The sequence below is a fragment of the Aotus nancymaae genome, unplaced genomic scaffold (genome assembly GCF_030222135.1).
Source record: "Aotus nancymaae isolate 86718 unplaced genomic scaffold, 86718_ANA_hifiasm-v0.15.2.pri h1tg000004l, whole genome shotgun sequence".
In the NCBI taxonomy this organism is placed as follows: domain Eukaryota; kingdom Metazoa; phylum Chordata; class Mammalia; order Primates; family Aotidae; genus Aotus; species Aotus nancymaae.
Genome location: NW_026988415.1, coordinates 10,669,073 through 10,695,000, shown reverse-complemented (window position 1 = coordinate 10,695,000; position 25,928 = coordinate 10,669,073). Strand labels below are relative to the sequence as shown.

At 40.1% G+C, this 25,928-nt stretch overlaps 1 protein-coding gene and 1 pseudogene across 3 annotated transcripts in view; one reads left to right on the top strand and one right to left on the bottom strand.

Moving 5' to 3' along the window:
* Positions 1–25,928, bottom strand: part of FGF13 (fibroblast growth factor 13) — a 579,020-nt gene that overhangs the window by 524,057 nt on the left and 29,035 nt on the right. The gene's annotated exons all lie outside the window — the stretch shown is intronic.
* LOC135268348 (eukaryotic translation initiation factor 4B-like) lies at positions 7,076–9,011 on the top strand (annotated as a pseudogene).

Below are 25,928 nucleotides of genomic sequence, written 5' to 3'. Positions count from 1 at the left end.
ATGGAGCTTTCTTTTCTATTGCATAGTTAGGCTGCAAATTTTTCAAACTGTTATGTTCTTCTATCCTCTTGAATGCTTTGCTGCATGGAAATTTCTTCTGCCAGATACACTAAATCATCTTTCTCAAGTTCAAAGTTCCACAGATTTCTAGGGTAGGGGCAAAATGCCACCAGTCTCTTTGCATAGCAAGAGCAACCTTTCCTCTAGTTCTCAAAAAGTTCCACATCTGCATCTAGACCATCTCAGCCTGGACTTCACTGTCCATATCACTATCAGCATATTGGTCAAAGCCATTCAGCAAGTCTCTAGGAAGTTCCAAACTTTCCCACATTTTCCTGTCTTCTTCTGAGCCCTCCAAATGGTTCTAACCTCTGCCTGTTACCCAGTTCCAAAGTTGCTTCCACATTTTTGGCTATCTTTACAGCAGTACTCTACTCTCTGTGGTACCAATTTCCTGTATTAGTCCAGTCTCACACTGCTAATAATGACATATCCAAGACCAAGTACTTTATAAAGGAAAGTTTTAATCGACTCACAGTTCAGCATGGCTTGGGAGGCCTCAGGAAATTTACAGCCATGGCGGAAGGGGAAGCAAACATGTCCTTCTTCACATGGCAGCAGGAAAGATAAGAATGACAACCAAGCAAAGGGGGAAGCCCCTTATAAAACCATCAGATCTTGTGAGGACTTACTATCACAGGAATAGCATGGGAGAAACCACCCCCATGATTCAGTTACTTCCCACTGAGTCCCTCTCTCAACATGTGGAGATTATGGGAACTATAATTCAAGATGAGATTTGGGTGGGGACACAGTCAAACCATACCAAACACCAACTCAAAAGTCCAAAGTCCAGAGTCTAATCTGAGACTCAAGGCATAATTCATCCTGAGACAAATTCCCTCCAGCACTTAGCTTCTGAAATCAAAAGATGTTATGTACTTCCAAAATACAATGATGGGACAAGCATAGGATAGTCATTCCCATTCCAAAAATATCCAGAGTGCTTTTGTTTTTTTTTCCCCATTGTCCTGATGGCTAGCACCTGGCTCCGTTCTAGCCATATCAATCTCTTTAACGAATGGTAATTTGGCCACCCTTTTGCAAGCTTTTTCAGTCTTTATGTGGCAGGCTGCAGATTTTCTAAATGTTTCTGTTCTGCTACTCTCTTTTAATTACAAACTTCATCTTTAAGTCTTTATTTCCTTTCACATCTCACTTTATGTGGTTAAAAGTAGCCAATCATCATCCTGAATGGTATGCTGCTTAGATATTTCTTCTGCTAGATAACCTAGTTCATCATTTTCTTCATTCCACAAAATCCTAGGACATGGACACAATTCTGCAAGTTCGTTGCAACTGTATAGTAAGGATGCCCTTTATCACAGTCTCCAATACCTTGTTTCTCATTTCCATTTGAGAGTTTGTCAGAATGGCCTTTAAAGTCCATATTTCTAGGAGCATTCTAATCACAGCCACTTAAGAAATCCCTAAAAAGTTCCAGACTTTCTCTAGTCTTCTTTTCTTTTGAGCCCTCCCCAGAATCTCCCTTAATATCCCATTCACAGCAATCTAGGGGTTTTAAGCCTGCTCCTATAATTTTTTTTTCAATTTTGCAACCATTCTTGTTTTATTTAAAGTACAGATAAGAAAAGAGAAAATAATATTAAGTAGCTCTTTACTAATGTGATGATTAACTTTATGTATCAACTTGGCTAGGCTACAAGTACACAGTTGTTTAAACACCAGTCCAAATGTTGCTGTGAAGGTATATACTCCATTAGTTAGGTAGGTAGTTAGTTAGTTAGTTATTTGAGATAAAGTCTCACTCTGTCACACAGGCTGGAGTGCAGTGGTGCGATTTGGCTCACTGCAGCTTCAGCCTCTTGGGCTTAAGCAATCCTCCCACCTCAGCTGCCTGAGTAGCTAGGACTACAGGAACATCCCATGACGCCCGCAAAATCTGTTAAGTTTTGGTAGGGACAAGGTCTTGCTATGTTGCCTGAGCTGCTCTGAAACTCCTATGCTTAAGTGATCCACCTGCCTTGGACCTCAAAGTGTGGAGATTACAGGTGTGAACCACTGCACCTGGCTAAAGGTACTTTTAGATGTGCTTTAAGATTTAAATCAGTAGACCTTAAGGAAAAAAAGATTAATCTCCATAATGTACATGGGCCTCATCCAATCAGTTGGAAACCTTATAAGCAAAAACTGAGATTCCCTGACATAGAAGAAATTCTCCACAAAACCACCACATGAGAACCCTGTCTGAATTTCCAGCCTGCAAGTCTGTCCTGCAAATTTCAGAGTCATCAGCTCCTACCTTAATGTTATCATAAATACTTCAATTTTGGTTGTTCACAAAGTATGATTCCTTATTTGTAATATTTTGGAGGGATAGTCTAGAGGAAAAAGACATACCAAATAACCATGCTGTGCTCAGTCATTCGAACTTAAATTCATGGCATTGCTTGAACATACTGTTTCTGGAATCTAATACACAGCATCCTTAGACTGGACTTTCCTAAGAAAATTTAAGGAAAATTTTAGAGTTGTTGAGTTCTTTTGATATAAACAGACTTTAATCCAAATACTAATAGAAATAATAATGGTGGTGGCGATTATAGTGGTGACAGTAGTAATAGTAGTAGTGGTTATCATAACATTGATTTACATACCCAAAAGGAGAAAAGTAGACCAGGTTTCAAACCTGAATGACGTCAAACAATGTCATCAGGACTTCTTCATCATCCTTGACTTTGATTTCTCCAGTATAGAACTTATTCTTTATTATTATTCTTATTTTTATTATTACACTTTCAGTTCTGGGATACATGTGTAGAATACCTATGTGTTACATATGTATACACGTGCCATGGTGGTTTGTGCACTCATCAACCCATCACCTACATTAGGTATTTCTCCTAATGCTATCCCTCCCCTAGCACACCACCCTTGACAGGCCCCAGTGTGTGATGTTCCCCTCCTTGTGTCCACGTGTTCTCATTGTTCAACTCCCAATTATGAGTGAGAACATGTGGTGTTTGGTTTTCTGTTCCCATGTTAGTTTGCTGAGAATGATGGTTTTCACCTTCATCCATGTCCCTGAAAAGGACATGAACTCATCCTGTTTTATGGCTGCATAGGATTCTGTGGTGTATATTTGCCACATTTTCTTTATCCAGTCTATCATTGATGGGCATTTGGGTTGGTTCCAAGTCTGCTATTGCAAACAGTGCTGCAAAAAAACATATGCGTGCATATGTCTTTATAGTAGAATGATTTATAATCCTTTGGGTATATACTCAGTAGTGGGATTGCTGGGTCAAATGGTATTTGTGGTTCTAGATCATTGAGGATTCACCACACTGTCTTCTGTAATGGTTGGACTAATTTATACTCCTAACAACAATGTCAAAGCATTACTATTTCTCCACATCCTCTCCAGCATCTGTTGTTTCCTGACTTTTTAATGATCACCATTCTAACTGGTGGGAGATGGCATCTCATTGTGGTTTTGATTTGCATTTCTCTAATGACCAGTGATGATAAGCTTTTTTTCATATGTTTGTTGGCTGCATAAATATCTTCTTTTGAGAAGTGTCTGTTCATATCCTTTGCCCACTTTTTGATGGGGTTGTTTTTTTCTTCTAAATTTGTTTAAGTTCCTTGTAGATTCTGGATATTAGCCCTTTGTCAGTTGAATAGATTATGAAAATTTTCTCCCATTCTGTAGGTTACGTGTTCACTCTGATGACTTTCGCTGTGTAGATGCTCCTTAGATCACGTTTATCAATTTTGGCTTTTGTTGCCATTGCTTTTGGTGTTTTAGTCATGAAGTCTTTGCCATTGCCTATGTTCTGAATAGTATTGCCTAGATTTTCTTCCAGGGTTTTTATGGTTTTAGGTTTTACATTTAAGTCTTTAATCCATCTTGAGTTCATTTTTGTATATGGTATAAGGAAGGGGTCCAGTTTCAGTTTTCTGCATGTGACTAGTCAGTTTTCACAACATCATTTATTAAATAGGGAATCCTTTCCCCATTGCTTGTTTTTGTCAGGTTTGTAAAAGTTCAGATGGTTGTCAAAGGTGTTATTTCTGAGGCCTCTGTTCTGTTCTATTGGTCTAGATATCTGTTTTGGTACCAGCATCATGCCGTTTTGGTTAATGTAGCCTTTTAGTATAGTTTGAAGTCAGTTAGCATGATGCCTCCAGCTGTGTTCTTTTTGCTTATGATTGTCCTGGCTGTACGGGCTCTTTTTTGGTTCCAAATGAAATTTAAAGTAGTTTTTTTCTAAATCTGTGAAGACACTCAGTGGTAGCTTGATGGGGATAGCATTGAATCTGTAAATTACTTTGGACAGTATGGCCATTTTCCTGATATTGATTCTTCCTATCCATAAGCATGGAATGTTTTTCCATTTGCTTGTGTCCTCTTTTATTTCCTTGAGCAATGGTTTGTAGTTCTCCTTGAAGAGGTCCCTCACATCCCTGGTAAGTTGTATTCCTAGGTATTTTATTCTCTTTGTAGCAATTGTGAATTCGGGTTCACTTATGATTTGGCTCTCTGTTTGTCTATTATTGGTATATAGGAATGCTTGTGGTTTTTGCAGATTAAGTTGGTATTCTGAGACTTTGCTAAAGTTGCTTATCAGCTTTAAGGAGATTTGGGCCTGAGATAATGGGTTTTTCTAAATATGCAATCATACCATCTGCATACAGAGACAATTTGACTTTCACTCTTCCTATTTAAATACGCTTTCTTTCTTTCTCTTTCCTGATTGCCCTGGTCAGAATTTCCAATACTATGGTGAATCAAAATGGTGAGGGAGGACAACCTTGTCTTCTGCTGGTTTTCAAAGAGAATTCTTCCATCTTTTGCCCATTAGTATGATATTGGCTGTGGGTTTGATACAAATAGCTATTATTATTTTGAGATATGTTCCATCAATACCTAGTTTATTGAGTTTTTATCATGAAGTGGTGTTAAATTTTATCGAAGGCCTTTTCTGCATCTATTGAGTTAATCATGTGGTTTCTGTCATTGGTTCTGTTCATGTGATAGATTATGTTTGCTGATTTGCATACATTGAACCGGCCTTACATCCCAGAGATGAAGCCAACTTGATCATGGTGGATAAGCTTATTGTTGTGCTGCTGGATTTTGTTGGCCAGTATTTTATTGAGGATTTCTGCGTCGATGTTAATCAGGGATATTGGCCTGAAATTTTCTTTTTTGGTGTGTCTCTGCCAGGTTTTGGTAGCAGGATGATGCTGGACTCATAAAATGAGTTAGGGAGGAGTCCCTCTTTTTCTATTGTTTGGAATAGTTTCAGTAGGAATGGTACTAGCTCCTCTTTGTACCTCTGGTAGAATTTGGATGTGGATCCGTCTGGTCCTGAGCTTTTTTTTAGTTAGCAGACTATTAATTACTGTCTCAATTTCAGAACTTATTATTGTTCTATTCAGGGATTCAACTTCTTTCTGGTTTAGTCTTGGGATAGTGTATGTGTCCAGGAATTAATCCATTTCTTCTCTATTTTCTAGTTTATTTGCATAGCAGTGTTTATAGTACTGTCTGATGGTAGTTCGTATTTCTGTGGGATTAGTCATGGTATCCCCTTTATCATATTTATTGTGTCTATTTGATTCTTCTCTCTTTTCTTCTTTATTAGTCTGGCTAGTGGTCTATTTTGTTACTCTTTTCAAAAAACCAGCTCCTGGATTCACTGATTTTTGGAAGGGTTTTTCGTGTCCCTATCTCCTTCATTTCTGCTCTGATCCTAGTTATTTCTTGTCTTCTGCTAGCTTTTGAATTTGTTTGCTCTTGCTTCTCTAGTTATTTTAATTGTGATGTTAGGATATCAATTTTAGATCTTTCCCATGTTCTCCTGTGGGCATTTAGTGCCATAAATTTCCCTCTAAACACTGCTTTAGCTGTGTCCTAGAGATTCTGGTAGGTTGTGTAGAACTTATTTATTTCTGCCTTAATTTTGTTATTTACCCAGTAGTCATTCAGGAGCAAGTTGTTGAGTTTCCATGTAGTTGTGTGGCTTTGAGTGAGGTTCTTAACCCTGAGTTCTAATTTGATTGCACTGTGGTCTGACAGACTTTTTTTATGATTTACGTTCTTTTGCATTTCCTGAGGAATATTTGATTTCCAATTATGTGGTCAATTTTAGAATAAGTGTGATGTGGTGCTGAGAAGAATGTATGTTCTGTTGATTGGGAGTGGGAGTTCTGTACATGTCTATTAGGTCTGCCTGGTCCAGAGCTGAGTTCAAGACTTGAATATCCTTGTTAATACTCTGTATTGTTGATCTGTCTAATATTGACAGTGGAGTGATGAAATCTCCCACTATTATTGTGTGGGAGTCTAAGTTTCCTTGTAGGTCTTGAAAAACTTGCATTATAAATCTGGGTGCTCCTGTATTGGGTGCATATATATTTATGATAATTAGCTCTTCTTGTTGCATTGATCCCTTTACTATTATGTAATGCCCTTTTTTGTCTCTTTTGATCTTCATTGGTTTAAAGTCTGTTTTATCAGAGACTAGGATTGTGACCCCTGCTTTTTTATGCTTTCCATTTGCTTTGGAGACATTCCTCCATCCCTTAATTTTGAGCCTATCTGTGTCTTTGTAAGTGAAATAGGTCACCTGAATACAGCACACCAATGGGTTTTGACCCTTTATCCAATTTGCCAGTCTGTGTCTTTTAATTGGGGCATTTAGCCCATTTACATTTAAGGTTAATATTGTTATATGTGTATTTGATCCTGTCATTATGATGCTAGCTGGTTATTTTGCCCATAGTTGATGCAATTTCTTCATAGTGTCAATAGTCTTTACAATTTGGTACGTTTTTCCAGTGGCTGGTACCAATTTTTTCTTTCCATATTTAGTGCTTCCTTCAGGAGTTCTTGTAAGGCAAGCCTGGTGGTGGCAAAATCTCTCAGCACTTGCTTGTCTGTAAAGGATTTTATTTCTCCTTAACTTATGAAGTTTAGTTTGGCTGGATATGAAATTCTGGTTTAAAAATTCTTTCCTCCTTTGCATTCTTTCCCTCTCCCAACATGGTGACCTCAGCAAAAAAGAAGAAAAAGAAGGGGAAGACTATCTCCCTTACATACTTTCTGGCTGAGAATGGGGGGACTGGTGGAGGAAGCACCTATGTTTCCAAACCAGTCAGCTGGGCTGATGAAACGGATGACCTGGAAGGAGATGTTTCAACAACTTGGCACAGTAATGATGATGATGTGTATAGGGCGCCTCCAATTGACCATTCCATCCTTCCCACTGCTCCATGGGCTGCTCGGGAGCCCAATATCGACCGGAGCCGTCTTCCCAAATCACCACACTACACTGGTTTTCTAGGGAACCTACCCTATGATGTGACAGAAGAGTCAATTAAGGAATTCTTCAGAGGATTACATATTAGTGCAGTGCATTTACCACGTGAACCGAGCAATCCAGAGAGGTTGAAAGGTTTTGGTTATGCTGAATTTGAGGACCTGGATTCCCTGCTTAGTGTCCTGAGTCTCAATGAAGAGTCTCTAGGTAACAGGAGAATTTGAGTGGACGTTGCTGATCAAGCACAGGATAAAGACAGGGACGATCGTTCTTTTGGCCATGATAGAAATCGGGATTCTGACAAAACAGATACAGACTGGAGGGCTCGTCCTGCCACAGACAGCTTTGATGACTATCCGCCTAGAAGAGGTGATGATAGCTTTGGAGACAAGTATCGAGATTGTTATGATTCAGACTGGTATTGCGATGGGTATCGGGATGGGTACCAGGATGGCCCTCACTGGGATATGGATTGATATGGTGGCCGGGATCGCTATGATGACCGACGCAGCAGAGACTATGATAGAGGCTATGACTCCCGGATAGGCAGTGGCAGAAGAGCATTTGGCAGTGGATACCGCAGGGATGATGACTACAGAGGAGGCGGGGACCGCTATGAAGACCGATATGACAGACGGGATGATTGGTCATGGAGCTCCAGAGATGAATACTCTCAGGGTGATTATAGGCGTGATGATAGAGGGCCGCCCCAAAGACCCAAACTGAATCTAAAGCCTTGGAGTACTCCTAAGGAAGATTATTCCTCTGCTAGTACCTCCCAGTCCAGTCGAGCTGCTTCTATCTTTGGAGGGGCAAAACCCGTTGACACAGCTGCTAGAGAAAGAGAAGTAGAAGAATAGCTACAGAAGGAACAAGAGAAGTTGCAGCGTCAGTTGGATGGGCCAAAAGTAGAAAGATGGCCTCAGGAGAGACACCCAAGCTGGCGGAGTGAAGAAACACAGAACGAGAACGGTCGAGGACAGGAAGTGAGTCGTCGCAGACTGGGACCTCCGCCACATCTGGCAGAAGTAAGTCAGACCAGGATACACGAAGGAGAGAGAGTGAGATGTCTCTAGAAAATGAAACACCCAGTAAGGAGGAAGATTGTCACTCTCCAACTTCTAAACCTCCCAAACCTGATCTGCCCCTAAAGGTAATGCCAGCCCCTCCACCAAAGGAGAATGCTTGGGTGAAGCGAAGTTCTAACCCTCCTGCTCGATCTCAGAGCTCAGACACAGAGCAGCAGGCCCCTACAAGTGGTGGGGGCAAAGTGGCTCCAGCTCAACTATCTGAGGAAGGACCAGCCAGGAAAGATGAAAATAAAATAGATGGGATGAACATCCCAAAAGGCCAAACTGGGAACTCTAGCCGTGGTCCAGGAGACAGAGTGAACAAAGACCACTGGAAGGAGTCAGATCGGAAAGATGGCAAAAAGGATCAGGACTCCAGATCTGCACCTGAGCCAAAGAAACCTGAGGAAAATCCAGCTTCCATGTTCAGTTCTGCGAGCAAGTATGCTGCTCTCTCCGTTGATAGTGAAGATGAAAACAAGGGAGAAGATTATGCCGAATAGACCTCAACATCCTGTGCTTTCTCCTAATTTCTCTCCACCCTGGAACATTTGAGAGCAAATCAAACCTCTATCCAGACAAGACAAAATAAAACTCACCATCTTCTGGAGACCTTTCTTATCTTTTTTTTTTAATGGAATTCTTTTGCATGCTGCTGCAGCCTTTAAAGTATTGAAGTAACTGGAGAATCGTCAATATAGCCAGAGAGAGACTACAGCTTTTTGTGGAAAAGTTGTGGGGAATTATGTCACCGTGCACTTGCCAGTGTGATTAACGCCTAGGGGCCTCCACTGAGCAGAAATGGTAATGACAGTGATAAAACATCTGGAATCTGGTTGGGCAGTAGGGGAGGGAGGCATAAGGAAAAGTGTGAGATTTCTACCTTTCGGTTTTTATCCTTTTATGGCATATATGAATTCTCAAACATTATCTGAATAAAGTTTCCACTCTAGGAAAGGTAGATTTAGCCTCAGTTGTTTTAGTTTCCAGGAGGCTGCCAGCCCCTCTTCATATTTAATTCTGAGTTTTGGGGGCCAGCCTAGGGGAAAAATTCCTTTTCTTTTTTTTTTAACCCCTCAAGGGGGTAGTTGGGAGTGAGTCTATAGATCATAAAGAATAGGACTGCATTGGACAAAAACAGATGGGAAAATCGTGGTTTGAAAAGAAGCTTTTGGGAGGTGATGAGTCATTTTGCACCAGGTAATAGGGGAAAATTGTGTGACCTCCAACAAACATGAATGGCTATTTCCTGGAGCCGGAAGCACTTGGGGGTCGTAATTCCCAGTGTTTTTTTGTGTTCTGGTTTTACCCTTTCTAAGCACCATCCTTTTTGAAAGTTTGAATATATCTACATTCTGTTGAAACCTTGAAAAAATTTAGATTCTTGTCACAAAGTTCTTCATGCTACTCTCAGCCTCCAAAAAAGCTGTCTCTAAGTCACACAGATGACCTCTTGGGCATTTTCTCTCAGCCATGGAGAGCTGTGAAAGGAAGAATCACTGCTTTTCTCAAGCAAATCTTGATGTCTTTTGGTTCTCACTCCTTGTCTGCTCCTGATGCTTTGACCCCTTTTATAGATCAGAGTGCTCTAGAATAATGGATGATCTTGGGTGGTAAATAAAGGTGGATAAATAGGAACAGGGACAGATCAATTGGGAGCGTTTCTTACAACCTCGAGTTTTTTTCCCTGCCCCAAGTTTCCTTCTCCACTGAAATGCCACACCAGTGCTTGTTGGATTTATGAGGTGGCCAGACCAATGTATGTTTTCTTTTTCTTTTTTGTTTCAAAGCTTCCCTTGAGAGACTAAATGGTAATGGAGAGAACTATTTAACAAGGTCCTGGTTTCTCTCGCAACACAGTAGCTAAACTTGCCTGCTTTTATGTGCAGTTTTGTAGGAATCAGCTTGGTAGACAGTAGTAGTGGAGAAATGACACCTTGATCTTGGTTTGCAAGCCCTTCTCCCATCAGCCCTAGATTAGGTCCTGTTCAGCCATGTGGGGGTGTTGGTTTATGCATGCTGCAGCAGTGGGCATAATAAATATAATTTACCCAGTGGACAAAGGTGTGTACCAAGTGAATTTAAATAATTGATATGGATTGGCCAGTAGCTAAGAAGTGGGCTTTTAAAGAGATACTGAAGATTAAAAGGTTTTTTTTTTTTTTAAAGAAAAACCATTGATTATAGAAAATGAAAAGCTAGGGTTTGCCCTCTTCATGTCTACTCTCTTTCCAAATAGTTGTATCCAAACCGCTTTTTCCCTCTCCCCTACCTTGCCCCATTAAAATATAAACGGGGATTGGTTAATGTCCCTCTCCTGAATACATGTAAAATTTGTACAAAAATATCTTCTATGAAAATGATTTGTAATCTGTAGACTTATTACCTGGGAGATGTCTTGAGATGTAAAATCCCATCCTTTGGGTTGTGGGTTTTTTGTTTTCTCCAAATAAGGCTGGTTCAACATACGCAAGTCTATAAACGTAATTCACCACATAAACAGAATCAGACAAAAACCACATGATTATCTCAAACGATGCAGAGAAGGCCTTTGACAATATTCAACAGCCCTTTATGCTAAAAACCTTCAATAAACTAGGTATTGATGGAACGTATCTCAAAATAATAAAAGCTATTACGACAAACCAACAGCCAATATCATACTGAATGGGCAAAAACTGGAAGCATTCCTTTTGAAATCTGGCACTAGACAAGGATGCCCTCTCTCACCACTCCTATTCAATATAGTATTGGAAGTTCTAGCCAGAGCAATCAGGCAAGAAAAAGAAATAAAGGGTATTCAATTAGGAAAGGAGGAAGTCAAATTGTCTATTTGCAGACGACATGATTGTATATCTAGAAGACCCCATCGTCTCAGCCCAAAATCTCCTGAAACTGATAAGCAACTTCAGCAAAGTCTCAGGATACAAAATCAATGTGCAAAAATCACAAGCATTCCTATACACCAATAACAGACTTAAAGAGAGCCAAATCAAGAACGAACTGCCATTCACAATTGTGACAAAGAGAATAAAATACCTAGGAATACAACTAACAAGGAATGTAAAGGACCTCTTCAAGGAGAACTACAAACCACTGCTCAATGAAATAAGAGAGGACACAAACAAATGGAGAAACAATCCATGTTCATGGTTAGGAAGAATCAATATTGTGAAAATGGCCATACTGCCCAAAGTAATTTACAGATTCGACGCTATCCCCATCAAGCTACCAATGACCTTCTTCACAGAACTGGAAAAAACCACCGTAAACTTCATATGGAACCAAAAGAGAGCCCGCGTAGCCAAGTCAATTCTAAGCAAAAAGAACAAAGTCGGAGGCATCACACTACCAGACTTCAAACTATACTACAAGGCTACAGTAATCAAAACAGCATGGTACTGGTACCAAAACAGAGATATAGACCAATGGAACGGAACAGAGGCCTCGGAGGCAACACAACATATCTACAACCATCCGATCTTTGACAAACCTGACAAAAACAAGCAATGGGGAAAGGATTCCCTGTTTAATAAATGGTGTTGGGAAAACTGGCTAGCCATGTGCAGAAAGCAGAAACTGGATCCCTTCCTGACACCTTACACTAAAATTAACTCCAGATAGATTAAAGACTTAAACATAAGACCTAACACCATAAAATCACTAGAAGGAAACCTAGGCAAAACCATTCAGGACATAGGCATAGGCAAGGGCTTCATGACCATAACACCAAAAGCATTGACAACAAAAGCCAAAATAGACAAATGGGACCTAATCAAACTCCACAGCTTTTGCATGGCAAAAGAAACAGTCATTAGAGTGAATCGGCAACCAACAGAATGGGAAAAAATTTTTGCAGTTTACCCATCTGACAAAGGGCTGATATCCAGAATTTACCATGAACTAAAGCAGATTTACAAGAAAAAAACAAACAAGCCCATTCAAAAGTGGGCGAAGGATATGAACAGACACTTTACAAAAGAAGACATACATGAGGCCAACAAACATATGAAAAAATGCTCGTCATCACTGGTCATTAGAGAAATGCAAATCAAAACTACATTGAGATACCATCTCATGCCAGTTAGAATGGCGATCATTAAAAAATCTGGAGGCAATAGATGCTGAAGAGGATGTGGAGAAATAGGAACACTTTTACACTGTTGGGAGTGTAAATTAGTGCAACCATTGTGGAAGACAGTGTGGCGATTCCTCAAGGACCTAGAAATAGAAATTCCATTTGACCCAGCAATCCCATTACTGGGCATATATCCAAAGGATTATAAATCGTTCTACTATAAGGACACATGCACACGAATGTTCATCGCAGCACAGTTTACAATAGCAAAGACCTGGAACCAACCCAAATGCCCATCGATGATAGACTGGACAGGGAAAATGTGGCACATATACACCATGGAATATTATGCAGCCATTAAAAATGAGGAGTTCGCGTCCTTTGTAGGGACATGGATGAACCTGGAAACCATCATTCTCAGCAAACTGACACAAGAACAGAAAATCAAACACCGCATGTTCTCACTCATAGGTGGGTGTTGAACAATGAGAACACATGGACACAGGGAGGGGAGCACTACACACTGGGGTCTGTTGGGGGGAAATAGGGGAGGGGACAGCAGGGGTTGGGGAGTAGGGGAGAGATACCATGGGGAGAATTGCCAGATACAGGTGAAGGGGAGGAAGGCAGCAAATCACACTGCCACATGTGTACCTATGCAACAATCTTGCATGTTCTTCACATGTACCCCAAAACCTAAAATACAATAAAAAATAAATAAATAAAAATAAAAATTCTTTCCTTTAAGAATGTTGAATATTGGCCCCCACGCTCTTCTGTCTTATAGGGTTTCTGCAGAGAGATCTGCTCTTAATCTGATAGGCTTCCCTTTGTGGGTAACCCAACCTTTCTCTGGCTGCCCTTAACAGTTTTTCCTTCATTTCAACCTTGGTGAATCTGATGATTGTGCCTTGGGTTTGCTCTTCTCCAGGATTATGTTTATGGTGTTCTCTGTATTTCCTCAATTTGAATGTTGGCCTGTCTTGCTAGGTTGAGGAAGTTCTCCTGGATAATATCCTGAAGAGTGTTTTCTAACTTGGTTTCATTCTCCCCATCACTTTCAGGTACATCGATCAAATGTAGGTTTGGTCTTTCCACATAGTCCCATATTTTCTGGAGGCTTTGTTTGTTCCTTTTCATTCCTTTTTCTCTAATCTTGTGTACATGCTTTATTTCATTAAGTTGATCTTCAATCTCTGATATCCTTTCTTCCACTTGATTGATTCATCTATTGATACTTGTGTTTGCTTCATAAAGTTCTCGTGCTGTGTATTTCAGCTCCATCAAGTCATTTATATTCTTCTGAAAACTGGTTATTTTAGTTAGCAATTTGTGTAACCTTTTTTCAAGGTTCTTAGCTTGCTTGCATTGGGTTAGAGCTCCTTTAGCTCAGAGGAGTTTGTTATTATCCACCTTCTGAAGCCTATTTCTGTCACTTTGTCACATTCATTTTCTGTCCAGTATCATTCCCTTGCTGGTGAGGAGTTGTGATCCTTTGCAGAAGAGGTGTTCTGGTTTTTGGAATTTTCAGCCTTTTTGTGCTGGTTTTTCCTCATCTTCATGGATTTATCTACCTTTGTTCTTTGATGTTGGTGACCTTCAGATAGGGTTTTTGTGTGGACATCCTTTTTGTTGATGTTGATACTATTCCTTTCCGTTTGTTAGTTTTCCTTCTCACAGTGAGGACCCTCTGCTGCAGGTCAGCTGGAGTTTGCTAGAGATCCACTCCAGACCCTGTTTGCCTGGGTATCACCAGCAGTGGCTGCAGAACAGCAAAGATTGCTGCCTGTTCCTTACTATGGAAGCTTTGTCCCAGAAGGCACCCACCAGATGCCAGCTGGAGCTCTCCTGTATGAGGTATCTGTCAACCCCTGCTGGGAGGTTTCTCCCAATCAGGAGGAACAGGGGTCAGAGACCCACTTGAGGAGGTAATCTGTCTCATAGCAGCGCTCAAATGCTGTGCTGGGAGATCCGCTGCTCTCTTCAGATCCAGCAGGCAGGAACATTTAAGTCTGCTGAAGCTGTGCCCACAGCTGGTCCTTCCCCCATGTGCTCTGTCCCAGAGAGATGGGAGTTTTATCTATAAGCCCCTGACTGGGGCTGCTACCTTTCTTTCAGAGATGCCCTGCATAGAGAGAAGGAATCTAGAGAGGCAGTATGGCAATAGTGGGTTTAGGGAGCTGGGGTGGAATCTGCCCAGTTTGAACTTCCTGGCGGCTTAGTTTACACTGTGAGAAGAAAACCACCTACTTAAGCCTCAGTAACGTTGGACACCCCTCCCCCCACCAAGCTGGAGTGTCCCAGGTCATCTTCAGACTGCTGTGTTGGCAGTGAGAATTTCAAGCTTTTAGATCTTAGCTTGCTGAGCTTTGGGGGGTGGCATCTGCTGAACTAGACCACTTAGTTCTCTGGCTTCAGCCCCTTTTCCAGGGTAGTGAATGTTTCTCTCTCTCTGGTATTCCAAGCACCAGAGTATGAAAAAAAACTCCTGCAGCTAGCTCAGTGTCTGCCTAAACGGGTGCCCAGTTTTGTGCTTGAAACCCAGGAACCTGGTGATGTGGGTACCTGAGAGAATCTCCTGGTGTGCAGGTTGTGAAGACCATGAGAAAAGTGTAGTATCTGGGTTTGAATGTACTGTTTCTAAGGTCACAGACCCTCATGGCTTCCCTTGGCTAGTGAAGGGAGTTCCCCAACCCCTTGTGCTTCCAGGGTAAAGCAACACCCCACCCTGCTTTCTGAGTGAGGTTTGCACTCCATGAGCTACACCCACTGTCTAACTAGTTCCAACGAGATGAGCCAGGTTCCTCAGTTGCCAATGCAGAAATCACACGGCTTCTGTGTTGATCTCGTTGGGAGCTGCAGACTGGAGGTGTTCCTATTTGGCCATCTTGCCAGCCACCTCATCAAGACCAAGCAATATGATCAATGGAATGTATTTCCAGAAGGTATACTTGGCTATACCAAAAACCTTCAGCAGGTCCTTTACAGTCTCCAGGCCTCAGTTCATCAACTATAGAAGAAATGGTGGGATGATCTCTGAGGTCACTGAATTTACTAAGACAGAAAATGGAAATAAAGGATGTGAGTGACATCACTTACACCATACTGCCAAAGGAAACTTGCAAACATCAATATTTCTGTTTATTCATGTCTAATAGCCTCAGAGAAGTTGATGTCAAGTATGTGATTATTTTCATGCTAACACTACATCAATCCCATCACAAACTTAGAGCCAAAGCCCACACTCCACACCACCGTATCACATAAGGAATTTTTGCTTATTTCAGTTTGAAACTCTGCATGAAAACCTCAAGTGAGGGTAGGGCATATTCAGACTGTGATTATGAGAGACAAAATATCTTAAGAGCCAGTTTTATATCTAAGGGCTTTAAACAAACACCAAACAAGTTATGCCTAGAGAAACATTACACCATGTGTTTCGTGTTGTCTCAATCTGCATAATTTGGGTGTCAGGTATATAAACATAATTTTGGTGTGAGGTTTGCAATCATCATCAGTTTCTTTTTTTCATCTCAATCACAAACTGATTCCAGTTATTTTCCTACTTTATCTTCTGACTGCAAAAAAATAAGGGATTAAACTGGACATCAATGTTCTATAATAGATCTTTTGTATATCTCTTTTCTTATCTTAAAATTATTGACTCAGTGGAAGGAAGGAAGGGAGGGAGAGAGGGACGGAGGGAAAAGGAAATCCACCTAATGAATTCTTGTTTTTAAAAATACATTTATAAATTACAAGCTAGCAAGATCAATAACTAACACATGCAGGTGATTAGACAACACAAGTGACTTTTTAACAATAGTTTTACTTTATAGAACATTTAACTTTATGGTCAATATTCCGTGATACTGCCTGCAGCCTGCCACCAGTTATATGGACAAGAAAACTTATTAGATCACAACAGTCCCAAAAGTGATGTGAAGAAGAGTTTTAATGGGGAAAGCTCTAGTCTAGTAAATTCTCGTTTTTAATCAAGGTCCTTCCTCTCCAAATATTACCACCTCGATGTTCAGCAGTCAGCCTGAAAGGATTCTACACCTGCATTGGAGCTCTGAGACAAGAAGGAATGACATGGGACATACCAGAGATCATGGCAAATCCAAGCTGGGTATCTATTAGTTTAGCAACAGATATCTAATATACCTAATATCTCACAGTGGACTAGTTACATGTCTTCAAACTTTTCATAACTTCCCCTGAGTTGACGGCAATTTCCCCACTCAAAGAATCATTCTTTCATTTTTTTTAGAAGAAAGATGCCTCTCTTTTCTCAGAAACCAGTTTTCATTTTATTTCTGCTCCTACAGTATAAGTCAAACAGTCTTGTGATTCCAGGACATTTAAGAAAAACAAACAAAAATACATAGGAATTGGATTCACTTCCCAGCTCAGCTACTTCTTAGCAGTATGATCATAGACAAATTGCTTAACTATTTTATGCCTTAGTCTGCCATCTAAGTTCACAATCTCACCTTCATAATCTCTTAGTTCATAATCTCACAAATTATGTGAGATGGGGGATATAACAGAAATAACCTCACAGGATTGCTATGAGGATTAAACCTGTCTCATATGAGAGAAGCATTTTGGAAATGGCAAATAGCTGACTGTATGTTTTAACACATGAATCTACCTGGAGTATGGAAATATCATTTCTGTATCTCCAGCATATACTACTGAGTAAGACCCAAAGCAGACACTTAATAGATGTTTGTTGAAGGCATGAATGAGTCATCAATCATTTAACTCTATGGTCAATAAAGAAAGGCACTCCTTGTGTGTCCCCATAGTACACCAAAAGCAGGGACCATGTCCTATGTATCTCTGTGTCCCTAGTATCCATCATAGGATCTGGCCCAATGTAGTTGGTCACATAAATTTCAACTGATGAATTAATGAATAATCCAGTCAGGATATGCCACTATCAACACCTCAGGTTCACTTTTACTTTCATTCCTAGGTCCCCCCACCCTCCCACTTTGCCTTTAATTTCAACTCATCTACTGCTATCATCACAGAGCATTCCTTGATGTACCCCACCCTTACTTAGCATGTCTCCTCTGAATGACTCCCACATGCACATAATAGACAGCTTAGCTATATATTGTATATTCTTCCAAGTTTCTTACCACCATTGCAGATATAACATAAGATCACCAATTAAAATGCAAATTCTTTGGGGGCAAAGGCCGTGCATCATCAGCCTGTCAAATTTTCTACAATGACTGGTATCATACTAGGCACTAGGCTAAATGATGATCTTCGGAAACTTATATACCCTATGGGTATTCCATGCACAAACTGCTCTGAGCTGGTTAGCTATTGTAAGAATTCGATCATCCAGAGTTCTCAAAAATTGAGTTTTCCTAAATATTGGGATTTTTTTCTTAGTTCTGTTTCTCTCTGAATGAAAAAAAACCCGTCATTCTAACATACAAAATATATTTCTTTTACTTTTCAAATGGAGGTTCTCAAACATGATTTGACCGCCTTATATGCATCAGTAATTACCATTGGCTATACACACAACTGAAGATGGACATGATGATGGTGTTCAATAGGGCTGCCTGATTTTTAGATGATTGTGTGTGGTCACTGTCCCCAATTACTTCTAAACTGTACAAGTTGGCACACTGACCCCCTCCCCAAAGGACTACCGCACTATGGGTTGCTGACCCATATCCCTGATTCCAAATACATTCAGAAAATAAAAGAACTCTACATCTGTGTTGCTCTCAGGTGCCATTCAATTCAATAGTTATCTGTTGAACTATTCCTATGTGCCAGGTACTATGTGAGAGATAACAGTTCCACAGTTTACTGAAGGTTGAAACAAGCAGAAAAGATGACTGATAAACAAGTAACAAAATATGCCTCTTCATGGCATTTCGACAGATCAGTGAAGTAGTATCAGAAAGATAAACTGATTCATTTGTTCATTCAACAACCATTTACCTAAAGGAGCTCTACAGAACCGAAACCTCACAGTTCCTGCCCTCATGTGTCTCAGTCTGATGAGAAGCAGATATGCCATAAAATCACTAGTCCTTTAACAGAGATGTTCAAATTGCAGTGAAGCACAGGAGTACCAGCCGTTAGGTGTGCCAGGGGACATCTCAGAAGACCTCACAAAAGAGGTAATAATACAGGGCATGTAGATACCAGTCCTGTTCTTGATTTCAGTCTAGCTGGAGTACTGACATATAGGGAACAGCTATGCCCCACACGGACCCCCACTCCAGGAAGGCAAAGATGTACTGTCATTCTAGTTGACTCTTCACGTCTGCCTAGCAATCTCCACAGCTCACTTTGGTTTGGTTTTGACGATTACTTCATTTGCATGTTTAGCTCCCCACCACAGAGAGTCCAGGCCTTTGGCCAAGTGACAAATTGAGAGCAGTAGAGGCTGGCCTTAGTCTAGACCAGCAGGGAAGGAAATGAACACAAGGAAGGGCAACCCTGAAAGAGAAATCTGCTCAGCTATAGTCTGCCATTCCACAAGCATCAATGGCTTACTGTGTAACCAAGACACTGCTCGAATTACATCAGTCCCTGCCTTCAAGGAGTCCACAGTCTAGGGAGGGAGAGACCCATAAACAGATAATATAATGCAGTATGATAACTGCTGTAAGTCAGAAACTGACTAATAAAGTGCTGAGACAACAGTGGGGATTATCTACTGGGAGAATGGTGGGGAAAGTGAAGAGGGCTGATACTTTAACAGGGTCTTGAAGAACTGGTCAGGCTTTTCCAGTTGGATGAGGTGGATCATCCAACTGGAAAAGCCCCACCAGTCCCTTCAAGATATTGCTGGTTCTTTATTGAATAAAATTCCTTTGCCACCCTCTTTTCCCTCTCTAACACAATCCAGACTTTATGCAGACTATTGTTTTAGACAGAGACGCTCTAGGCAGATAATCTCCATAATAAGGACTTAAGTAATAATAATAATAATAATAGCAAACACTTATATAGAGCTTATTCTGTGTCTTTCACTATTCTACGTGTTGTATATATTAACTGATTTAATCCACACAATAACCCAAAGAGGTAGGTACTACTGTTATCCCCATTTTACAGATGGGAAAAAAGGCACAAGCTCTGCATGCTTAACCACTACATAGTATTACCTCTTTATTATGAGATGTTGAAGGTCCATACAGCAAAAGGGACTTCATGAGCGATCTCAGGAAGTACCCTGGATTAACTGTGAAACAGTAACGCTCAGGGACAGCATTTCCTAAATAGTTTAAATTGTCCTTCCTGAAAATTTTCCAAGCTTTGAACTTCAATAGGACCATCAGTCTTTTATGTTAAATAAATTGAAGTGTCATAAGGTGGCTTCTTCTGAAATTGCGTATTGTTCTAGTTCATATAGTATTAAATGTTCTGTAATATTTTCATCACTGAATGACAGCAAGGCAGCAGAAGTGCAGGCTCTCCTGCTGATTTGGGCCTGTCACTTTCACAATACATTATCTTTTATCTGTCAATAGTAAATTGTTCACATATTTCTTTGGGATGGGGTGGGGAAGGTAGCAAAAAAATAATCTGGGCCATGAAAACTTACAACCAAGTATGTAATTTCAATTGTGAATAATGCTAGTTTAGGGGAAAGTCCTGATAAAAGGCTGTGTGTTATTTGATAGCTGAACAACATTCTACCAGTAAATGTCTTCTAGGGAAAAGCAAGTCCATTCATTTAAAAAAGTACACTTACATGTATAATGCTATACCAAATGCTTTCACATATCCTATCTTGTTTTATACTCCAACAAGCTTAGTGGGTACTTAGAGTCATTATTCTCACTGAAGAGTTTCACAAAACCATGACCCATTGAGATTAAGAGGCTCACTCAAGGGCACCCAGTTCCTGTCTTCTTTCCACAAATACACACAGTTCCGTCGCTTCTTACCACCTCATTCAAATATTTATATAACAGATAGGCACTTCACTGAAGGAAAAGGGGAAGAACAAATCTGCAGCCCCTTACTACAACAGCTAATTGTCCTGGCATGGATTCACTCCCCTCCTCCGTCTATGTGGACACCATTGGCTGGTAGTATATGCCAAAAACATGTCAAAGATATCACATGTCCAAATGTTGTACAAGGGAGTCTGGAGCAATAATTTTTCACATTAGGTCTGTGACCCCCTCAATACAGAATCAACTCTGCTCTTCTAGACCTAGTGGGTCTTCCCCACCTTATCTACCTAGAAGTGGCAAGAGTTACACAGAGCACTGTTCAGAGAATGAAATGATTTAGATGTGCGTCCCTTACAAATCTCATGTTTAAACGTGACCTCCAATGTTAGAGGTAGGCCTAGTGGGAGGTATTTGGGTCATGGGGGCAGATTCCCCATGACTGTCTTGGTGCCATCCCCAGGGCAATGAGTGAGTTCTCACTCCATGAGTTCACATGAGATCTAGTTGTTTAAAAGAGCCTGGCACCTCCTCCCTCTCTTTCTCCCTCTCACCATGTGATAAGGCAACTTTCCCTTTGCCTTCCACCATGATTGTAAACTTCCTGAGGCCTTGCCAGAAGCAAATACTGGTGCTACACTTGTTGTACAGCCTACAGAACCATGAGCTAAATAAACCTCTTTTCTGTATAAATTTCCCAGTCTCAGGCATTCCTTTACAGCAATGCAAAAAGAACCAACACCAAGAAATAGAAAGAATATGGATCTGCTAGTCCTAACAGTAATCCACAGCAAATACTGAACAACAACCACTCCTCTCCATGACTTTGATTCACATACAACTCAATGCAAGTGGCTCCACACTGTTCTTGCTTGCACTTTGCAGGTCCTCAGGAGAGGCTGATCTATCTAGCTGATACTTTCTCCTACTTTCAGGAGTCAAATGGTCTAAAGTAGCTCAAGCGGAACCGATATACCTGAAGAATGAGAGGTACTCATTCTTCCCAGACATCAGAACAGTTAATACTTTCTTTTGCATAAATGAAAATATAATATGCCTGAATTTGCAAATCATCAAGTAGTTTCAACACTAAAGCAGGGTATATCTGTGAGTACATACCAACTTAGTACATATAAATGCTATCTGTATGCATATACAGAAATTTCAGAGAGTACAATTTAAAAGCTGTTGATGAACTCTGAAGATTCAAATAACCAGAGACTACATTTGAAATTCTCCCTTGCAGAATTTACACAGGAATGCAGAAAGAGCTTCACCCTTGTTCAGTAAAAAAACAACTCTAACTGCCTGACTTATGGTTAATACATTTTTTATTCTTGTGCACTTTTATTTTACCAAAGTAAAATGCAAAAGTTGGTAACCCTCTTCCCCAAGATACCTAAATGGCTTTCTCTCAGATTTTTACTCAAATATCATCTTCTCATTAAGTCTATCCCTCACCATCATACTCAAACTACAGCCATTTACCGCCACCACCACCATACATACACATTCCCAGATTTATTTTCCTCCATAGTACTTGTCAGCAGGTAACATATCTTTTTTACCTTTATATATTGCTTATTGTATGCCCCTACACACACGCACATACAGACGCATGCACACAGACACACACACACACACGAATATAAGCCCAAGAGGGCAAAGATGTTTGCTTTACTTAGTGCCATATCACTTATATCTAGAACACTGGCATATAGTAGGTATTCAATAAATATTTGTTGAATTAATGTTGAATGAAAAACCTTTATTTTCAAAGTCGAAATAAAATTTTGCTATACAAGCCATAAGTGTTATTTCAGAATGAACAATCGTTTTCATTTCTTCTTTTGCTGATGCATTTGTGACTTAACGTGGTTGTCTTCTTCTTCAGAGAAAGCACTCAAATGCAGATTCCAGGACACTTTATTGGGAGTACTCTCATTATTTTAGCCTCACATGTAAATCATTTAGTTCTAGTTCATGTACAGATGAAACCAGACAGAAAATACTTGTATTAGCTTTGTTTTTCACTGGAACAAAACTCATTAAATCAGACCCAACAATGCAGAATTCCTTTAGCTATCTATGGGAAAAGGGTATGCTGAATACTTGCCAACCACACTCACAATAACTGCTTTCAAAAACAGTTAAGAAAATTTTAAAAGATTTTTATTTCTTCATTATGGCAAATCATGAAACCCATAAAATTCTACTAGCTATAAGGTCGGGTTACTTTGTACACTTAAGCATTAAAAAAGTGTCTCTTTTAGCCCATTACATAACACTGGCTTTTGGTTCTACTATTCAGAAAACACCTGTCCCCTGATGCAATTATTGCAAATCTGTGTGCCTTTGCAATGTTGATCTTATAATCTAGCTTTTGTCAATAGTAGTTCCAATCCCCGTACATTTCCTCTTTACTGGTGAGTGAGTTCTTACCAGTTGTAGCTTTGGCTTTTACATGTGATGTTCTGAAACATGAGAAGACCATATTGCTAAAAGACTATGCAGAAGGTCCAAGACAGCGGTAGTCTACTGTGCATGTCCAGCCACATGCCCCCACTGAAGTCAGCATAGGGTAGAGTCAGGACATAGATTCTTTGAAAAAGCTCTTCAGGGCCTTCTGTTCTCTGCCTTACACCACCTCCAATGACAAACACCAGGAAGTTCTTAGAGGAAAGGTCTGTTATAGACACTAAATGTTTATGCTTAAAGCTATTATCCTGTTAATAATATCACCCCTAAAACTTAAGTCAGGATCTGGCATTATCATACATATTTTTAAAATGGGAATATTAATATAAAGCACGTAAGTGATTTTCTGTTTCACTAAATAAAGGCAAGATAATAACAAAGTAAGGGGGGGAAATGTGAGTCCATAAGTCCCAGTCCAGTACAGGGGACCATTATGTTACACACATTCTAAGGTCTGATTTCCACTTTGGATTGGTTTAGTCCTCATTTGAAAATATATTTCCAGTAATAAGTCACAGATAAGAAAGACTACATAGGCTAATCTGCACCTAACCAGGAAGTATACCTGCATAAGAATGTACCTGCATAATGCCAGTTCATTTATTTGGGCAACATTTATAAAGGGTCTGCTATGTATCTTAGAAGTAAAGGATATTAGGATTATTATGAATCACCATTGAAAATCAGTCTGCAATCACAGTGGGGAAATGTAAGACATGGAAAAAAAGGAGATGCAGAGGAGAAGTGATACTGCTCAATCACAGTTTTAAGTGCTAGCAATGGAACTGGATCCCAGAAACATAAGAGTCATCATTCTTGACTCCTGTCTCCCACTTAGGTAAATGAGATATCAATGTACCACTCATGTTATTATTTGCACAAAACCCAATCTACCCCAACCCCTGGATAGTGCTCTCAAATCTTTAGACATGATCCATCTTCAGTCTTACTCTACCAAGTCTCGGCCTGGACCACTGTGTCAGCTTTCTCACTGTCTTCCCAGTCAGATAGAGTTTTTAAAAAAAATGTACATCAGATCACAGGGCTTCCCATCACGAAACTCTCAAAAGGTTTCCCAATGCATTTGAAATGAAATCTAAACTCTTCATCCTCATACACAAAGGTAAACCTCAATGCCTTTGTGTGCTAGCCCCTGCCTACCTATTCAAGTACACTTCATGCCTCTCTAGACATAATGCATGTCATGCAGCTATTCCCTTTTACATTTACATTTGCAATCCCCCCCACCTCCACCCTTCCTTCCTGCCATTTTTCTTACTTCTTTGTCTTCAAATGAGCTGTTCTCTCTGCTTGAAATTCTCTTTGCCCTCCTCTTTGTCAGGCCAGGTCCTAATTCACTTTTCTAATCCCAGCTGATCTCTCTCCTCAGGGAACAATCCCTGACCCTTCAAGGCTGTGTTAGCTGCCCTCCTCTGAGCTTGCACAGTTTCCAGGACATCTGCTATTACAGCTCTGGTCACATAGTATTTGTCCCAATTGACTATGTGCTTGTCTGTCTTTCCCACTACACTGTGAGCCCTACAAGGACAGGGACAATCTGTAACTTGGTCACATTTTTCCAACACCTAGAATCAAGTCTGACAGACAGCCAGCACCCAATACACTTTCCTTGAAGGAATAAATGCTATCAATAGAACTATCCTGAAATTTCTGTGTGGCAAAATCTGGGCAATATTTGTGATAGCACATTTACTTTCATGCAACTGCTGAAGTCAAAGCTGAAAGTCAACATGACTGATATAGTTGGAAGTCAGAAATGAGTTGTGTTCTGCCTGACTACATCCCATACTGTCAAGAATGGCATTATCTGTTAAATATCAGTGTTCTTTTTGACTTAATAAAAATTCATGGCCTACTAATAATAGCCATATAACTATGTACTTTCATATGAATAAAGTTGATTAAGCTGCTTTCTGGACTAGTTGTGTCTTACTGCTAAATAATCCATATTCTGAATAGTTAAGAAGTTATCCCTCATTCTTGTTACTAATAAAAAAATCATGGCTGCAGGCGCATATACGGATTTCTGATCATGGAGTCCACAATTGACAAAACCCTGAGGCCTCTAACCTTAGCAGCAAAAAAAAAAAAAAGAAAAAAAAGAAAAGTCTTCTAGTTAAAATCTAATGAGTTTCATTCATTTATAATGATAGTATTCTGAAGTTTTGTTCACAATCAGCATTTCATCAAGTGCATTAAGTTCCCATTGAGCCTACTTGTCTTTCATATATTTCTCCCTACCAGGGAACCTCCTTGTTAATGCACAGAAAAATTGCATTTTCAATATTTCTGCTTACAAATTGGAATCAATGAGACTGTCCACTGAAATAAGAGTGGCATAATTCAGTATATTCCAGGACTATCCATGTAACTAAGGTGACTCACTACTCTTCCTTCTGTTCTCTAAGCCATGTTCTTGCTCATCTCCTAGCTTCCACATGTGCTGTTCCCACTTTCCAGGACACTCTTCTTCCTCCTCATCAACTGACAAATTCTTACTCATCCTTCAGGTGTCAAGTTAATGATTGCACCTGCTACTGTCACCCAACTATGTCAGCTCCCTTTCCTATGAGTTTCCCTAGCTCTCTGTTTCCCAGTCAAAGCACGACTTCCTTTTTATTTCTCTCATTATCAGCTTTGTAAGAGTACATACAGAGACTCTTTCTCATCAGTGTTTCACCATTGCCCGGGCCTGCCATAATGCTTGATGCTCTTTGAATGAATGGAGTCCAGATCTTTAGGCATGTGTCTCTCAAGTATTGCCTATCATCTGAAAATAAATATATTTGCAGGCTTTCTGCCCACCAATGGGAAACAACATAATAAAGATTAAGGGCCTTTATTACAAACCACAATCCACTTTGGGAGATTTCTATTTCTGGAATATTATAAAGATGTTGGAGAGGGTTCAGGAGAAGGTAGCGGGGCATGAAAACAAAGCTTAGGAGCCAAAACGTGGAGGGGGAAATCTACGCCCTGA